Here is a 20,392-nt window from a genome sequence, read left to right as displayed (position 1 = left end):
GCATTTAATCCCCCACAACAGATCCCATGAGGGACAATTCAAAGAGTGGATCTACGATCATCCCCCCATAGTCCCCAGCCAATCAGCCAGAACCCCCAGCTACCCCAGGCTTTAGGCAGTGCACAGGTCCCCCCAAAGTGCTGAGTGACAGCAATGCTCTATTGAAAACTATAGTCACTCATTCTGTGAGTTGTTTTTTAAGTCAAAATCAAATAAGAATGTACATAAGAGCACCTTAATCATTTAAAAAGCTAAACAATCTAAGAGTATTGAGAGTATGTCAGGCCAGTATAGGCAATGTGGATAAAATGAACAAAAGAACAGTACTTCCTGCCTTTAAAAGAACTTAGAGTGGGAGAGAGATTCTCACACACACACACACACACACACACACACACACACACACACACACACAGTGAAAATACTATGCATGAATGAAAAGTAAAAATGCAAAGCACAATCTGGTTAAGACAGGGAGGCAGGACCTTATAAATGGGCTCCATCCTCAGGCTCAGTATTCAAGGCCTTCCACAGGAACAGAACAGGGAGTCATGGAGTAGTAAGTACGTAACCAACAAGTTCTTAAAGCACAAGAATGCAAGGAAGACTCCAGGGCTCAAGAACCTCATTGAAGACTACTTATCTTCTCCTTAGGTCAAAGCCTGACCCTAAAGATACATGGAATTGGCAGTTACTCATGGGATGTTATCTTAGAGACACTTATAAGCCTACATCTGCCCCAAAAAGTTCTTTCCAATCACCTGCCACAGTGAGCCAAACTCTACCACTGGAGATCCTTTAGGTACACAGGTCTCCTTCTGTTTTAGACTTAGCGCAATGAAATCCCATCAGAAAGGGAGGACAGAGTAACCCCTCTCTGGCTTTGGACTACTGCCTGGCATAACCCTCTCCCTCATGTCTGAGGGATCCACAATTATAAAATCTTTCAAGGCAAATTGCTCCCTCTCCCCATCTAGCCTGTACAGATTTTTATCCTTAGTCTCTAATGCCATTTGCTCCATGTCTCTCCTCTTGTTCTGTATCAATTGCCCCAACAGTCTGAATCACCTCTGTATCTCCCAGCATCTGCACCCCAGCTCCCGTGCACACAGCAGGTGGTCAATAAACATTCTGTGAATGTGTAAGGTATGATTTTCAGATTACAATATTCACAGCAGGACTTTGAGGGAGTAGACTGTGAGCTAGCAGGGTCTTAATAGGAAAGACACCTAGCAGAGGCATGGGACAGGCAGTCCAGTTCAAGAAGAGTACCACGAAGTGGCTGAACATAACAGCAGGATGCCTGAGCACCTGAGAGAGGACCGGACAGGACAGAAGGAGACGGTGTGAAGAAGCAGGAAATAGACTTGCCCATGCATCATAAAAATCAGCACCTGACCAGCCTGGCACCTGTGGGGGTGAAAAGCAGATATACTCTGGGGTGGAGAGGAGGGAGAGAAAGGACAAGCTCTGTCTCCATGACTTCGTTTCTAAGGGCATTTGCCAAGAGCTGGGTTATGGGAGACCAGGAACTCAAAAAGAAGAAAGTATTTGCAACAGCTGCTACAGGAGTCAGCTAGAAATCAGTAAGACAGGACAAGGAGGGGAATTTTTTTTTTTTTTAGAAAACATCAAGTTATAGATGCTTCTTTTGCCTCTTTCCAGAAAGACCTTAATCTTTCCTAGACTGTCACATACTGCCTCCAAAACCCGCTGGGGGCCCTCTGTGCACAGGGCAATGGCCTGGTTTGACAGCCTGTAAGGGCTGGCTCCCATCCTGCAATGCCTCCTGGGCCAGCTACCAGGAAGCTTGTAGGCCGTTCAAGAGCGGATGGGAAAAGAAGACACTGCTCTTGGCCCTGCACTAGTTGAGCTTCCACACACAGAAACGGTTTAGTGATTAGTAAATGCAACAACTCCCAAATCAAAAAATACTTAATTGTTTTATAATCTAAATTTTAAACTATCAGAAAATTATGCCAGCCCATGTTTCCAAAACTACTAGCTGTTATAATCACCACCTGGCTTTTAAGCAGGACTTGCTCTTACCCAGCACCTTGACCTTTGCCACCCCATGGCACCCAGGGTGATAAAGGGGACATCTGGAAAAAAGAGGGGGGCCCTGCACTCACCCACACTTCCCCACTACTGGAACACCTGGCAATATCAAGGACAGCTAGCCCAGAGACCTCCTAGGTGATGATCTGAAATAGACCCAAAAATGAAATAGGAATACCCTTGCACCAGTTTTGATTATAATTTTTGCATTATGCCCATATGTGGGTAATAAATGCTACCATTATGATATCTGCCAAAAACATTGAGCTTCTCAGATGCAAGGTATTTAGTACCAGCAGGTCCCCAGTCACACAACTTCAAGCTACACCAACTGCTTCTACTCTCTGTCATAACTAAGGTCTCAACAGAGAAGGCCCTTCCTTCCTGATAACACAGTACATCATAGGTAAAACAAGAACTGGCAACCACAGATGGCTGTCAGTGGTCTCTGGTAAAAAAACAGCAAAGCAGGTAAAACTGCCCCTCTCAGCTCCAGTTTGTAAAGGTGACCAGAAACTAGTGTGGCCCTCTGGCCACCCAAAGGACCTAGCTGTGGCTCCCAAACAAGTACCCCTTTCCCCTACAAGTACTCAAAGCTTCAAAACTACCTTCTCACTGCTCCCTCTCCAACCCCATACCAAACCCAAACTGCCCTTCCCAACCAGTTCAGGACATGGACAGGGATTGGACGATCCAAGGTGTGAATGACACAAAGGCTCCTTCTGAACCAGAGGTTGAAATAATAGCTCCAGACTTACCCAACAGGTATTACAATAAATGATTTAAACACATATTCATCAATTAATGAAATCAGCATTAAGCTTTATATTATGCTCAAATAAAGCCACTTAAGCACAAACTATTTTATTATATTTATATACTTTTAAAAAAAATACAAGGTACCTTAGCACCAATATATTCTAACTGCTGTTTCACATCAGAAATTGGAACTGGGTTATTCTTCAATAACAGGACACTGCCAGGGAGCAGCAGGGGCTGTTTACAAAATGACCCCAAAGAAAACATCACACTCCATGTATTTTCAAACCCATGGAGAATAACTGAGTCTTAAATCTCATTTCAATTCCAGCTTTCCTCCTACGAAAGGAAAGGAGGCATATTGTTAAGTTCAAAAGACCAAACAAGATATCAAAAAGCTGTCTGTGAGTACCAAACAAAAGATATTTCATGTAATTTATCTACAAATGCTAAAAATGCAATTCACTGCAATTATGCCTCTGCCTACATGTCATTGTGTTTCATCATAGGTATTTCTAAATAATGCAGTCTGAGTGAAATGTCCATTTTTCCTAGCCAATACAAGGACAAGAAGGGAAAATGACATTTTGGTGATTGTCTACCTATCATGTGCATCAAACTTTGATATAAGAAGTCTTTAAAATTGCTAAATGTCACTTAATATCCACTCTCTCTTTCTTCCTTGTAACAAAACCCCCAGTTTTTTAACTGATACCCGGAACTGCAGTTCCCTTTTGCAGCTAGGTGTGGCCATATGGCTACGCTCTAGCCCAGCAGTTCTCAAAGTGTGGTCTGGGGACACCTGGGAATCCCCAAAATTCTTTTATGTAGTTCATGAGGCCAAAACTATTTTCATAATAATACTAAGCCATTATTTGTCTTGTGCTCATTCTTCCATGAGTGTCTAGTGAAGTTTTTCAGAGGCTACATGATACATGTAATACCACGACAGCCTGAATGCAGAAGCAGAAATGAAAACCCAGCTAGCTTCTATTAAGCCAGACATTAAAGTGATTTGCAAAAATGTAAAGCAGTGGCAGTTTTCTCATTTACAGTTGGAAAATCGTTATCCTTCATTAAAAAAGTAATTTATGCTAACCTATAATGGTTTTTTTATTATTCTTAAATGAATAAGTACTTTTTAAATTTCTCACTTTTAATTTCTAATACAGAAAATATGTATATTAGTTTTCTATTGGTGCTATAACAACTACAAATTTGGTGACTGTAAAAATAACACAGATTTATTATCTTACAGTTTTGGAAGTTACAAGTCCCAAAATGGGTCTTAAAGGAATAAAAACAAGGTGTTGTCAGGGCTGGTCTCGCCCTTGGAGGGTCTACAGGAGAACTGCGACCCCTGCGTAACTCCTTGGCTTGTGGTCTGCCTTCCAGCAACAGCATTACTTCAATCTCTGCTTCAATTCTCATATCTCCCTCTCTGACTCTGACTCTCTTAGAAGAACTTGTATGATTACACAGGGTCCACCCGGATAATTCAGGATATTCTCCCTATATCAAGATCATTAACTTAATCACATCTGTAGTCTTCTGCCATGTAAGGTAACATATTCACAGGTTCTGGGGGTTAGGACATGGACATCTTTGAGGGCCATTGTTCTGCTACCACAATATGCTACATATAACCCACATACGCAAAGGTCTTTGGGGGTCCTCAATAATTTTTAAGAGCATAAAGGGGTCCTAAAACCAAAACATTTAAAATCCACTGCTCTGACATGTGAACAGATTAAGGTAGTTATTAGCTGGGAAAAATAAAACTCAGAAAAGTTAAGTGATTTGGTAACCAAAGTCCTACAGACTGTGAGTAGAGCTTCAACTTGAACCCAGATAGTCTGGCTACGATGAACTTAGTATAGCACCCCCCTTGCCATGCTGCAACCCCTGAACTTTCTGACTGTAGCAAAAGCAAACAAACATTATTCCTCAGGCATTTTTGTAGGCATCAAATAAAGTACATGACACCAAGCACCCAGTTGTGAATTTGGTGAGCAGGAGGGAAGACAAGTTGGAGAGGAAGGTGTTTAAAATAATCCTAACTTTTCAAAATCTTATTTAGAAAGATACTAATTAATTATCTCATGTGAGAAAGGAGCCAAATGTTACAAATGGCCACGTGTTCCAGTGCCAAGTCATACAGAGATGAGTAACGGTTCTCACTGCAGAAGAACATGATTATGACTAAAGCCCAGGAGACACAGCTCGCACCGCTCTGGGTTATATGACGGGGGCCTGATCACCAAAGTCAGATTCATGGTCACTCGTCTTGACAATGACTGTCACGCCCCAGTTTTTAACACCCTAACTGACATGGACATCTGAAAGACTGCATTTGGGGGCTGTCTCTCTGTATCTTTTTGATATGACTAGAGTCACAAACTCACAGTAAGAAAGAAACTGCACTCAGGTGAACTCTGTTGAAATCATGCTAAAGATCCAAATCACAACCTTCAAAGGGACACATTTACAGTTAAAAAAAAAAGAGAGAGAGAATAGGACGCTCAAAAGGCTACTTCCTGCTCTGCCAAATGAGCTGCCCAGCCCAGGCCAACAGAACTGGAGTGAGGGCAATCACATTGCTTTCCCTACTCCCCAGCAGGGAGCACTTGAGGCTGATGGTCCTCAGGCTCAGAAGGCCAGGTGGGGCTCCCCTCCAGAAGCCCTGCCATCCCTGGCAAACTTTTCCAGTCCTACTTTTCATTGCTACCCAGCTCCCCAGGTGAGTTTCTAGGGTGCTCAGCTAACCCCGCCATTTGGAATGCAAAAACCAACAGCAGTGCCTGAATTGACAGCCAAGGAAAACCCAAGAATAAAAGCATACAGATGTAAGTTACTACTCACTAGGATTTGCTATCCAAGGGGAAAAAAGCCACAGAATTTTCTAATATTTATATTTTCCACATGAAAGTATAGAGCCAATACCAGGCAATTCCTCAGAGAATCTCTATCATATAGCTCAGCAATTCCTAGGAATGTTTTCAGAGCCTGCCTTTTCTATGATTATACTAACATTACAAAATCCTACCTGTAACCTACAAAGCATAAAGACTTTTGCCAATTAGAGACATGCCTAACCTAGCACTTTCATCCCCAAATCTACACACACCTGTCAGATCTGTGCAGCCTCTAAAATGGTACGGTTGCCTACAGGTGATTATTCTGTTATAGAATAAATAAAAAATACTATTAAATCAGCAATGTCATTTGACATCCATTTTGAAAGAATTTTTTTCATGTGCCAAAGCCCAAGGCAACTTTAACATTTGATAGACCAAAAATTTCATGCTGCTTTCTATGCCTATTAAGGAGATGTAGAATGTAAGAATGTGGGGCTTACAGAGATGATGCCTCTAATTCACAATAGCAAACATCTGTTTTCTGCACTCCATGTGAGAAAGAAAGGCAACCACAGGCAGAGATCCACAACTAAATCTTTATCTCTAGGATTCTGGATAGAAAGAAAAATGATGCTTTGACAGAAAATAGATTGAGACGCATAATAAATTGATGCTGAATAGGTACTCTGTTCTGATGAGTTATTCTAAGAGTAGTAATTCCAATTTCCAAGGGAGTAAATATTCAATATTAACTAGAAGAATCCAGGCAAATGTGTAAGGATATAGTATATGATGTGGTTTAGCTAGCTTTCAAGAAGATCATTATTTTATTATTTTCTTTATCCTTAGGTGAAATAAAGGAAAGTAATTTAAAGTTTAAAGGGCTTTAAAAAATTGATAAAGAGCATGTACAGAAAACTAATTTTTAAAAATTGCTTGGGCATGCCTAATTTAGGAATTATGGTGGATTAGATATTTGCAAGGCCCTTCTATTATACTATAATGAGATTCAGGATAAATTATTTTTAAAAACACTTTCTAATGCATTGGTTAGCTGCAGGTAGAGAAATAAAACTCAGGAGAATATGGCAGGAACAGTGCACTGAAACCTAAACAAAGAGCACTAAGGAGTGAGCAGAGAAGAAAGCCAAAGCTGCCTTAGAGGCAACTATGAATACCAGCAATGAGACGGGGCTTCTAGACTTCTAGCTTTCAGCAAGGTGGGGAAAGCCCAACCTGACCTCAGGTTTCCAAAGGGAACAAAAGTGGTCCTGAGTCTGTAGCATCCTCCTGGCTGCTAGTACAAACACACACAAATCTCAAGAAATAAATACCTGAAGATTCCAAGACATAATTACCAAGCAAATGTTAGCATATAATCAAAACTTACCATGCACACTAGGAAAGATGCACAAAAACAGATTTGGAACACCAAGGATTTCAGATACTGGCATTATCAAATACTGGATATAAAATAACTTTAGTGTAGTCTGAAAATATGAAAGATGAAGCAAAAAAATTAGCAAGCAAAAAGAAACTATCAAAAAATATCTAGGCAGAAATAAAGATTTTAGAAATAAAAAATATATAATCACTGAAATTTAAAACTCAATGGCTAAGTTAAATAGAAGATTCAATACAGCAAAAGAGAGAATTATTGAACTAGAAGCTAAATCTTAAGAAATTACCCAGAATAAAGCAGAGGAAAACAAGAGAAAAAATACTGAACAGAAATAAAAAGATATGAAAGATAAAAAGAGAAGTTCTAACATCCATTTAATCAAAACCAGAAGATAATAGAGAAAATGGAGAAGAGACAGGATTTAAAGCATTAACAGCTGAGAAATTTTCAGAGCTGATTAATAAAATGAATCCACAAATACATAAAACAACAAAAATTAAAAATAGAAAGCTGTAACTAGATACATTTTAGCAAAATTACAGAACACCACGGACAAGTCAACAAACTTAGAATAAATCAAATCATCTACTAAAAATGGCAAATGAAAGACTAACAGGGTCCTAATAGAAAAATGAAAGCTATAGAACAATGGAACACTATATTCACAATGCTGGGAGAAAATGACTGTCAACTAAGAACTGTTAGAGTAAAACAAAGACATTTCACAAACCAAAATTGAAAGAAGTTACCACCAAGAGATTCTTAGGAAAAAAAAAATCTGAAGAAGGTAAATATCATCAGAGGAAAGGAAGGGAAGAGGAACAAGAAATGGTAAACATATAAAATTAAACAAATACCATCTCTTAACAGTAACAATTGTTTAATTGGTATGATGAAACAAATAACAGGACGGGAATACTGAAAAGGGCATGTAAGTACAGAAGGAGAGAGTCTTCATTAGGTGTCCTTTTGTATTATTCTAAAAGGTGATTAGATTCCTTTAAATACTGACTGACTTTAAAACTGTTAAGTGTACACAGTGTACTTTCAAAGTAATCATCAAAAGAACAGAAATAGAATGTGTAATTTCTAAATCAGCAGAGAAAAAAATTGAATTAAAATACAAACCAATAAAAACGTCAATCCAAAAGAACAAAGATTAGCAATGAAAATGTACCATGTACACATAGCTTAAAAGAGAATTTCAGACTATACTTCAAAAATCAAAAACAAAAACACAGAAATCAGCTGTATTAGCCATATAAGAAAAGAGTGACAACTTGTCTACATTAAAATCATTAACTCTGTTCTCCAAAGGATACTAAAAAGAAAGATGTTCAATCTCACTATTAATCATTGACAATGATAAACTATTTTACACGATCTAGTCTGGCAACAAAATACCAAATGTTGGAGAGAAGTGAGACCACAGATGAACTGTGATAGACTCTCACAACAGAATTTTATTTAACCAGAAAAATTTACTTCCATTACATGCAACAAGTAAAGCTTACAACATAACCAAGCAAAAAAATGAAAGTTGAAAAATACTACATGCAATATACCATTCTTTTCAAGCTTAAAAACAAGCAACACTATCCAAAATATTGTTTGGATATACATACAAAAATAGTAGTCACATGCCAGAATGAAAATCAACAATGACATTAAAAATACCATTTAGTTCAGCTGACTGTTATGGTCTAGATCAAACTCTTTCTCCCATTTCACATTGGCACTCTGAATAGCACTGGCCTAGACTGTTCAACTCCCAAGAAGAGGGCAGACCTCCTAACCATAACATAATCTTCCAGGAAAAAAGCCTCAATAAAAAGCAATCCCAAATTAAGGGAAAAGGTCTGGCCCCATATGACATCCTAGAACCCTTCCCACCTGGTTTATGTGACTCCAGATCCAGCAGTGCCCTTTTCTGCCATTTCCAGTGACTCAAGCTCATACTACTTCTCCATGTCCTTTGTTTTGCACATTTCTACCACCCTGGCCCATGTTGCTTGCCTCCTCCAAGGTGGGAGCTGGCCCTTCAATTCTTTTTCCAACCTTCCCCAAACCCCACTGGCCTTTCCTTGGCTGATTTCACCCTGGGGCACTACAAAGGCCCAAGGTTCCCCATCCCATCAGAGCCTCACTCGCAATCTCAGAACAAAGCAGGAGCGATTATAAGGAACTTCAGATCCATGAGTTCTTTGAGGATGGGTGAAATGCTGATTTTGACTCACCTGTATTGCCTTTTATATACCCTCTGCTGTGCTCCAACTTCACTGTTTTTAAAATTCAGAAAGTCCACAACTCCTTCAGTCACTGAAGATTTGCCTGAAATAATAAGGGCAGGAAATTAGGAAGGAGGCAACCAGAAGGAACCAAAGGGTCGGAAAGAAACTCCCTCATATAATCAATCAAGTAAAAACTTGATCTTTAGTAGGGAAAAAACCACCCAAATTAAGAAAAATCTCTACCTTAGTCTAAGCCATTTTAATCAAAACTATTAATAGTAACTTAATGTTTGCAGAAAAAATCATTATTATTTACAAAGAGCTTTCACATGCATTTTCTCCTAAGATCTTGAGAATAGACAAGTATTATTTTAAGATGCAGCAATTAAAGTTCCCAAAGGTTAGGGAACTTTCTCCTGACTACTCAACCAGCAAGTGTCAAAGAATAAATTAGAACCCAGCTCTCTGGCCCATTGTCCCAAACTCTTTTATGACACCAAAATGGCATAATAATTTCAACTTGAACAGCAATATTATTGTTTCTTCTTGCACTAGATATGCTTTCTTAGCCAATAGGTATATAGAATGACTTTGCCTGCTAAGTGACAGAGACACTGCCATAGGATTAATGTATTTACCACAGATAACCCAAAGGGTAGAAAATCCATACCAAGGTAAGAGACAACTTATCTTTTGCACATGCCTTCCTTTTCTCATTAAGTCATAGTTATAACTGCTGAGCTTTTTAAAATTTATTATTTAGAAATAATTTCAAGCTCACAGAAAACTGTAGAATAATAACAGTACAAAGAATACTCATGTACTCTTTATCCAGATTCATCTATCAACATTTAACCCATTTACTTAATCATCTACTCGCTCTCTCCACACTTGACTTTTTTTTTCTGAGCCCATTGTGGAGACAAGTTCCACACAACATAGCCCTTTAAATACTTCAGAATTTATTTCCTAAGAATAAAGATATTCTCTTACATAACCCCAACTTAGTTATCAACCTTAGTAAACTTAATATTGATATAATACTTTAATCTGCTGCTATATTCAGTTAACCCAATAATGCTCTTTATAGTATTTCTTTTTCTCCCAATTCAGGGTTCAGTCCAGGGTCAGATATTGCATTTAACTGCCATTTCTCTTTAGCTTCCTTTAACCTGAAACACACAGCTTTCCTTTGTCTTTTATGACATTAACACTTTAGAAGAAGACAGTCTCTCCCCTTTTTCATATTAATAGAACATTTCCATTTTGACTTGTCTGACATTTCCTCCGGTGATTCCTCATGATTCAGTTCGGATTATGTATTCTCAGCCAGAAAACCACTGAAGTGATGTGTTCTTCTCTGGATATTACATCTGAAGGCACATAAAGTCTATGTGCCCCAGCTTGGTGATGTTAGTAATTTTGATCACCCAGTCAAAATGTTGTCCAATTTCTCCAGTGAAAAATTACTACTTTTCCCCTTGCAACTAGTAAGTAATCTATGGGGAGACACTCTCAGACCATGCAAATAACTTGTCCCTCATCAAAACTTCCCCTGAGATTTGCATCCACTGGTGACACTGCCTGATTTAAACTTTATACTGTGATGGGTGCAACATGGTGACTGTTCCAACTGCAGCATCCCCTCCATATTACCATCGATTACTCAGCATTCTACATTATGTGTTCATCTATTTATCTACTTAGGATCAGCTGAGATACATGAAGTCCTACATGTTTAAAAGATTTATAATTTATATCTGTACTTAATTATTTTGATGTTCAAACTGTCTCAGACTTAGCTAGGAGAGTCGCTTCAAGCTGGCTCCCAATCTCTTTATCACATAACCCATCTTTTTTTAATTTTCTTACTTTTATTTTCTTAGTTTCTGACATTAAAAAAAAAATTGTCCTGGGCTCATCTTGTACCTTCCCTGCCTCTAGCCTGGATGTCATCACTTCTCCAAAAAGAAGCTCCTCTCTGTGGAGGATGCTACTACAGACCAAGATCTGGTACAACACTATCTTATAGCCACTGTCTATTTCTACTGATTACTTTTTATTTTGAATATGGGTCACATTTCCCTGCTTTTTATTATAAAGCAGACAGTTAGAGGATGTTCAATTTTGTTCTGGTGGCAGCCAAATTTCTGGTGGATACTCCTGATGCTATCAGGCCTGATTTTAAACTTCGTTAAGATGGGTCTATTTCAGTTATGTCTTTAGTCCTAGCTCATCGCCCTTTCTCTAAGGTATGGTCCTTACACATCCTGGGGGGGGGGGGGGTCTCAGCAGAATGACTAAGGTGTTCAGCAAGGTCTCTCCACCCAGACTGGGCCAGACCCCAACATCTCTCAGTAATGCATGGCCTCTGGCACTGCCACCCTGTTCTTAGCCTGGTAGCAGCTGTTCTCTGCTAGGTCTCACCCTGGGGAGGTCTCAGCCCTCATGAAGCTCCCTCCTCTCCAGTATCCTGCCATACAAATTCCAGCCTCTTCAGCAGCCTTGAACTCCAATATCTGCCTTCTCAGTGCTATGAGACCTCCATGCTCTGCTAGGGCTCGCCCCCAGTACCACGCAAGGAAAGTGCTCAAGTAGAAAACCAGGGCAATGGTGGGTCCTCCTCCTGTGATTCTCTTCTCCAAGACTCACAGTCCTGGCTGCCTGTTGTCTACCACCTCAGAGATGGTTGTCCCATTTTCTAGTTGTCTACCACAGGAGGGCAAGACCAGCAACTGTTACCTCTCTTTTTCTCCTTAGGCCTCCATCATTAATTAATGACTGAGGAACAAAGGGCTGCTCTTCAGGGAAGGGTTAAGAATCACACACTGTCAACATATAATAAATGCTCTTTATTTAAACATTTCAAAGAAACTCACTTTCTAACAATCTGTTTCTTAGAAATGCATGTGCTTACTTTTACTGCAGCACTGTGGCAAGAGAAATGCTCTCTAGCAGTGAGGCCATTCCAAATAAAATGACAGAGAAATGTCTCTATTCCTTCCAGAAAGCTGATACTGACTTCAGATAGCCAGCTGGCTATCACCCTCACATACATTTGCATTTATTTCCATATCTCTTCCTCCAAATGGCATACACAGCACTAGAGTCTATCCAAAGCAATGAAAGTTAGTTGAGTTGCTGTTCTTCATTTTTCTTGTTTATGAGTAGGCACTTAGGGGTGGGGAGAAGATTCCTTTTCACATAAATCATGTTCTGGTATATTTCCATTTCTACTTCTAACCACTCTTGAGAAAATAATAAGAAAACAATGGTCACAAAGAAAACTTATAATCCCAGTTAAAAAGCTAATCTAAAGAAAACTGGCAAATAAGAATAGTATTTTATCACATACTAGAGAAAAGAGGATTTTGCAGTCACAGGAAAATGGAGAACAGGTCTTTCCCCGCAGAGACCATTAGATTTGTGCCTACCACATGTATACACACACGCACAATGTTCCAAACAGTGTGCCAGGCTGAAATGTGGGACAGCCTCTTGCTGTGTCTGGAGCAGATTTTCTCTGTATTAGAAATTGCAGCCCATCTAATTCATTTTCTGAAAGGAATCAATGCATGACAAGTTACACCTTTCTTTGGTTTTTACTTCACTTCAGATCCCCTGAAGCTTAAAAGCAAGCATCTGATGTAATACAGGGCTTAATTGTCCCTTGGCCCCACTCACTGTCCAGGAATTCCCCATCCTCTCACACCTCTTAGCAAAGTCTCTCACAGGTCTCGGTGTCTCCTGCGGACCCCTGTTGGATTCTGTTTCCTCAAGTCTGCATGTGTCCAGCGCCCTAATTAAGTATAAATTCTTCTGTCCTTCCTCATTTCCCAGGAATTCAGCCAGAGCCCCTGGGCTTGAAAAAACAAGGACCTCACCATTGCTCCCTGCCCCCTTTTCCATTTGCTCTCCTAATACTTTAAGCCCCACTACTAGTAACACTCATAGCCATTTCCCCTGTGGGAAACACCCTTTCTTCTCTTGACTAACTCACTGGGGCCTGACAACCTCTGGGAAATTTTTTGTGACCACCATTCAAAGATCTGTTAGTGTCCCACCCCATGCTCACTTTTTCAGTAACTAACTTTACTGAGTGCTTTCCATGAGCTAGACACAGATGGGCAAGTAACATGCATCATCTCATAGAGTGCTGCTACTAACTCTGTAAAGTAGTTGCTGTTATCATCAGCCCACTTTATAGATGAGCAAACAAGCAGAAAGGGTGCACAGCATCCCGACGCCACACAGCTGGGGGTGGTCAAGCCGAACAGCTTATAGGCTCTTCATTATAAACAATGTGAAACATATTTTGTTGAAAAATCAACAACATAACATATGTTTCCAGGAAAAAGGCCCAGAATGTCAATGGTGACCCCACGACAACACTAAAAAGGGTAAGAATCCTTCAGAAGAGGGTGCCATAAGGAGACCCATAAACTAACATCAACTGTAATGCCCATAATAAAGACCAAGACAGGGTAACAAGCAATTTCTAAGAGTCAGTAATATACACAGGGTTCAGGCAAAATAATGTTTAGAAGTAGTGGGGTAAATGGGGAAGGATGCTCTTACTATGGACAAAAAATAAAAAAGGTATTAAATCAAAGATCAAGAAGAGCTTTCAGAGGGAAGAGTCTGGAATATTTGTAAAATTAAATCAATTCCATTCAAGAAGTTCTTATATTGTGTAACTAATAGGATCCTCTACTAGGGGTGACATGTTGGCTCCTCCACAAATTGAATAAGTGAGGATTAGTAAATGGACAAACACCCGCTGTGTCCCATCTGGGCCATGCATGTCACTGATCCAGTATGTCCGTTTCTGCTCCAGGTTGTGGAGCTGGGGAGCCAGAGGAAGTGTGAGCAGGAATGTTGATGACCAGCTGGCTCACAAATGCCACCTCAACGGTCTCATGAAGAGTCAAAGAGGATCAATATTTCAGTACAGCCACCACCTCACACAGGTTACAGACCTTGACAACCTCATTCCATAATAAAAATCAACCTGGGTCAGAGTGATCAACGCTGGGCTCTACACTTTTGGGGAAAATTGAAAGAAAAAAAAAAATAGGACAGCAAAAGTAGAAATGTAAAGATCACTGAAAACTAACTTGACATAAATTCATAGAGAAAGTTTAATCTAGGGAAGAGAAAACAAGGAAGACCATTTTAATATCATTTTAAGCACTACTCTGCTATGAGCAATGGATAGGATTTTTCCATTTCCACCAAAGATAGACCAGTGTTATGAATGACTTCTCTTCTAAAAAAATTTTTAAGAAATGAAAAGATAGACCAGTGAAAACAACTTTAAGCTAAAGCATGAGAATTTTAGCTTCAATACAAAGACTTTCCCAAAAGCAAGAATTTTTAACTAAGGAATATGTAGTCTGTATACCCATGACAAGATTGCTATGTTAATTACCAATATGCAAAACTCCCATATTGATATTCAAGTAGAATACCTGACTCTCTGGGGAGTTGCAACAATGACTGATAATACAACTGTTTGTTGAGTGCTTTACTATAGGCTAAAGGACACTCAGGGAGACCTGAGGGAAAGCCCATCTCTGCTAGTGCTATAGGATTCAGACCTCTTCAATTCAAAGAACCACCACTTAACTACAAGGACATGAATGCACATGAAACTTACTATTTATAAAATGGGATAATACCTACCTTCTGAGGTTTGAGAAAGAATTCAATAAGTTAATCATAATATATTTAGCCTGTGCCTATCATATAGCAAGCACTTCATGCATGTTAGCTATTATTACTGACAAATAATTTTAACCTTGCTTTGGCCAACTTCTTCCAGTTATTCAATCTCTGATTCTATTAAAGCCAAGAGAGAGGGTTTAAGTCAATGGCGCAAATATAACTTCAAGATGAAAAAGAACCACACAGCCCATCCATAGCCATCCGCTCTCTCAACAGACTGACAAAACATGCCTATCACGTGTGGGGCACCAGGGTAGTCCTTTGGGGGTTAAGTGAAGACAAAAATGGCACAGCCCCGAGTGGTCGCAGTGGCTCACGCCTATAATCCTAGCCCTCTGGGAGGCTGAGGAAGGCGGATCGTTTGAGCTCAGGAGTTCGAGACCAGCCTCAGCAAGAGCGAGACCCCATCTCTACTTAAAATAGAAAGAAATTAGCTGGACAACTAAAAATATATAGAAAAAAAATTAGCCAGGCATGGTGGTGCATGCCTGTAGTCCCAGCTACTCGGGAGGCTGAGGCAGGAGGATTGCTTGAGCTCAGGAGTTTGAGGTTGCTGTGAGCTAGGCTGATGCCACGGCACTCTAGCCTGGACAACAAAGTGAAACTCTGTCTCAAAAAACAAAAGAAAATTTAAAAAAAAGAAAATGGCACAGCCCATAGCTTTGCTAAAAGATGTCATCATCTTATCATGAACACTTTCAGTATATTGACCAGGTGTCATGCAGTGCATCCTGCAGCATGTATGCTGGGGGGGTGGGGTGTTCTTATAAATATTTACTCTTTTAATCCTCATAACAACTCTTTAAAGTATTGTTTAGTATTCCTAATTTACGGATGAGAAACTGAAGCACAGAGGGAAAAAAGGAACTTGCTCTATGTTACATAGCTAAGTTGTGATTCAACTCCAGGCTGTCCAGTTTCAGTGTCTCGGTCTCTTAACCACCCAATATGCTGCCTCTCCCCAGACTTTCCACTGAGAAATAGAGCAAGGACAGACTATGATAAGGACCCAGCAGGAATATAAATAAAGTGTAGTGCTCATGGGTGAATTGTGCTATCTTGACACATAACAGAAAGAACATGAGTCCTTAAACTCCAGAATGATGTGTTTAAGCACACTGCAGCAACCCAGACTGAAAGTCATCCAAAAACACTTGTGTCTGTCACCCTGAAGGGCTATCTTTTCAGTTATTTAACACATGCTGCAGGGAAAGAGAAGAGCTAAGAACCTGGGCTTAGAAATCAGACATGCCTGGATTTTAATCACAGGTCCTCTAATGACAGCTCTGTGACCTTCAACAATTACTTGACCTCTCTCTGTGCATCAGTGCTCTCATTGTAAGGATTAAATAATTTATGTAAAGAGCTTAGTTCTAGCACCTAGCACTAAGTACTAAATAAATAAAATTTAAAAAACAAATGAATATTATTGCTGTTGCTGTTTTGCTTCAAGACTCAGTCCTAAGCCTTATGGGAAAACACCAAGTACACAATTTTGGTCTATAAACCAAGAAGGATGTAATTTATAGGATTTGAAATACATTGTGGATTAAGATATCAAAAAGCATGAACTATTATAACTCACAAAGTATGATAAATCTGTGTTTCAAAATGCTAGAGAATAAAAAAGTCCTTTATCTTAAGAAATAAGAGCCGTTGCTGTATATTGAGGGACTACTCTGTCCTTCGTCCTGTAACAGGCATTTCTCAGATGTTATTCAATCTTCAAAACCACTCAGGGGCTTGTCAAATGATCCTGATTTTACAGATGAGGATTCTGACCCTCTCAGGGGTTAAATGATTGACACCAGGTCACAGCAACAACAACCAGCTAAAAGATTCACCAGCGAGGCAATTGGAAACATTAGCCATTTTGCAAAGCATTTCCTTGGTACCAATAGGGATTTCACTGAGCAACATTTAATGCAATCTGCCTCTCCAGCCCTACGATGCATACTGAGCTTTAAAGAAGCCCAAATCCCTGAGAGATCATGATATGCCCCCAAAGTGACGTACTACTACAGATCTAATTCTATCATCCAGGTTAGTCATAATGTCCCTTGGAAACATTCTCAGTGTGGGTAATCTACAATTTGTCATGGCTATGCAAAAGTGACTAGATTTCCACAGTGACACATTGGGTTCTAGAGCTGGGACAATGATGAAAACAAGGGAACATCAATGACATAAGACAGAGAATGTGTTTGGGGTGGAAAGAAAAGAAAAAGATAAATCAAAATACACTTTTCTAATTTTGTTGACAGCAGAGCATCCTTATTACAAATGTCTAAATCACTGACACGTAAACTTTTTTACTTATGGTTTTCTATGCGAATCCTGTCCTCAAGAAAAAAGGAGGCAGCAAAAAAGTTGTGTAAATCCTAAGACTGGAGCTTCTAAAACTTCCAGAATATAACTGACATCCCTGAGAGTAGAGTACATGTTTTGATCACCACTGTATCCTTGGCACAATACACTGCCAGGTATACTGTAGGCCTTCAATTGACTTTGGGTGGATATTCGCACCTAGCCATAATACAAAATGCAGAGGAGAAAGGTGTGAAGGGTTGCCTGAGAAGGATTACTTATCCCATCCAAACAGTTCTTTGGAGCTTAATAGTCCTAGAAACATGGGGTTACAAAAGATTCAATTTTCTGAATTATTATTTTGATTTTTTTAATAAACACATACTTTAGGGGTGAAAAATATCTCTCTACCACCTTTGAATATTCAAAATATTTGCCAATATTTTGAAATACTTACTGGCCTAAAAAAACGCCTTTTAACCTACTGTTTGAGAAGAATGAATCATATATAAAAAAATTGTATTGCAGCATTGTGCTTGATACAACAGATACTAAGAACAAGGCTGGGCCAACTATAGTTTAATAGAGAGACAGACTATAAACAAATAATTACTATATCGTACCATACAATTAGTGCTTTTGGCAAAGTAAAACCATATGCCAGGGGGCACAGAGGAGGGAATGACTAACCCTGCTTACATTTCAATCCTACACTGTAAGAAAGGAACTATCTTTCCTACAGTGTCCTTTGTGATTTCCTTATCCAATCCTCATTATTTTTTTAAAAGCAGAAAAAAGTACAATCCATCTATATACTAAATATTTCTAAATAACCTCCAGGCTCCTCAATCATCATCCCACCCCTTGAAAAGCTGCACACTGCCTTAAAGTACGCTGGTTAAATAAGAAGTTTCTAAATAATGATCAGCCACACTGTAACACATAACTTGAATATTTTAGCAGAGCTTTATCAGTATGTTTTGGCCTTAGCATTTCTTTCAATTAAAACCGTATGTGATTTTCTATCCAAAAATCTTAAAGACACAGCCAAATGGATGGTCTATCTAAAATTATGACACCATCATTAGTTTTTCATTTTGTTAAATTACTTCAATTTAACTTGATAATGCTATTGGTGTGACTGAACCTTAAAATTATTTCTAAATTTCTGATAGGACAAAAAGGGAAATGGGACAGGCTACATAATTCTGATCAAAGGGAAAAAGATAAAAGGGTTTTTCCCCCTAAGTACTAGGAAACAGAATACTCTTTTTTAACAATGGTTTGTACAATAAATGCAGAAGTGTGAATTCTTATATTTTTACTAAAAATCTGTGAGCATAATGTTAAAGTATGCGTCTGGCGAAAAAATATTAGAAGCGGAAGCACTGAAAATGTAGCAATAAATACCTTTCTCTTATTTCATGTTAAAAAGTACTAAATAAGATAACTCAAAAAATTGGGCAGGAAGGTATCATAAAGAGGTTGGTCCCCAAAACAGGACCTTCCAGGAAAACCATTTGGATATGATCTTTTACAGAGGAGAATTCCAGAAATAACTGAAGTAAAAGGTTTTCTGAATTTTCAACAACTACTTCAATATTCAGAAAGCTGTCATATCACTTGGCTGCAGCAGGCCTTGTTTCCATCAGCCCTGTCACCTAAACATTGATCTCAAACTTGTTATCAGTGAAGATCCTCTTGTCACCCGCCTAATGGAAGGCAAGGAACAGTCCTAAAGTGTGCTGATGGGTTTACTTCAGATTCTAAAAAGAACTTATGTATACAAACTACCTATTTGTATCTTAGTCTCTTTGCTCAACTTTTACTTTTCTTAACAGTAACAAGCTATTCTATTTGTTTGGGGAAGTACCACACCTTACATATTTATTTTTCATTATAAATTCCCTTATCCTTGTATTCCAAGAGGATACTATTCATTTCAAAGTGACTTAGAGCACACTGTTCAATAAAAATGATGCCACTGTTTGTTACACAAACATTCCGTAGCTCCATAGGTCTGTTAGCATGCTCAATACCTAACCAGGAATAAGAACTAGCCACTGCACTATGCATGTGACAAAAGTCGTCTTGAATCCCTGCAATGCCATTCAAACTAGGGTCTGCCTGACTCCAAAGCTCTTGATCACTCCACCACCTGCTCCACAAAGGAGGTGGGATTCACTCATTCTACTCAATGTTTGAACTTCTTTCCCCTGGCAACAGCCAGGACTTTTCCTAGTTACCCAATGCTTGGGTGTATAGTTGAGGGAGTGTATTATTTTATAATCCCACCATCTCCACCCATTGAGTACTTGAGCTATGTCAGATAGGCTTAATCCTAGCAATGGCATGATAAGGTCAGCACTATTCTCATCTTACAAAGACACTGAAATTCAGAGAGGAAGCTTCAGTAACCAGCTTGCAAGCAGTAGAGCCAAGATTGCAACTCTGGTTGTGAGACCAAATTCTGGCTTGGGACTGAATTGTTTCCATTCATGGGTATACAGCAGGTCCTCAAATAATGTTTTATTGCAACATTGATGAGGGAAAAATTAAATGATTCCCTGGCCAGCCACTGTCACCATCTGTGTGGAGTTTGCTGGTTCCCCATACGTATGTGTGGGTTTCTCCAGGTACTCCATTTCCTGCTATATCCCAAAGATGTGCCCCTTACGTTCACTGGCATGTCTGCATGGCGCTGGTCTGGATGAGTGTGGGTGCATGTGTGAGTGCATTGTGTGATGGGATGGAGGCCTGGCCAGGGCTGGTTCCACCTGGTGCCCTGAGTTGCTGAGAGGGACTCCCCCACCTGAGATCATGAACTAGAATAACTGGGCAAACAATTATTAATTATCTTGTTGTTATTAATCTTTCTGAAATGTATGTATAGCTCACATTTATTTCAATGCTTAATATTAGAAATGTCTTGGTCTTTATTTAGAAGTTTGGTGGTGTTTTTGTGACCAGAATTATTCCGTAGGTCCTTAACTCTGGTTTATATCAGTTAGCCTGTGGGTAAAATCAGTTTCGTTATACATCATTTCACT

At 39.3% G+C, this 20,392-nt stretch overlaps 1 protein-coding gene across 7 annotated transcripts in view; it reads right to left on the bottom strand.

Moving 5' to 3' along the window:
- Nucleotides 1-20,392, bottom strand: part of SGMS1 (sphingomyelin synthase 1) — a 285,202-nt gene that overhangs the window by 173,676 nt on the left and 91,134 nt on the right. For all 7 annotated transcript variants that reach the window (XM_012762881.3, XM_012762877.2, XM_012762875.2 and 4 more), the window contains one exon: nucleotides 9,315-9,408. The gene's annotated coding sequence lies outside the window, so the exon portion shown is untranslated. The remainder of the gene's footprint in view (nucleotides 1-9,314; nucleotides 9,409-20,392) is intronic.

The sequence above is a fragment of the Microcebus murinus genome, chromosome 14 (assembly GCF_040939455.1).
Source record: "Microcebus murinus isolate Inina chromosome 14, M.murinus_Inina_mat1.0, whole genome shotgun sequence".
Lineage (NCBI taxonomy): Eukaryota > Metazoa > Chordata > Mammalia > Primates > Cheirogaleidae > Microcebus > Microcebus murinus.
Note: the sequence above shows the minus strand (reverse complement) of the source record. Positions and strands in the feature narration are given on the sequence as shown.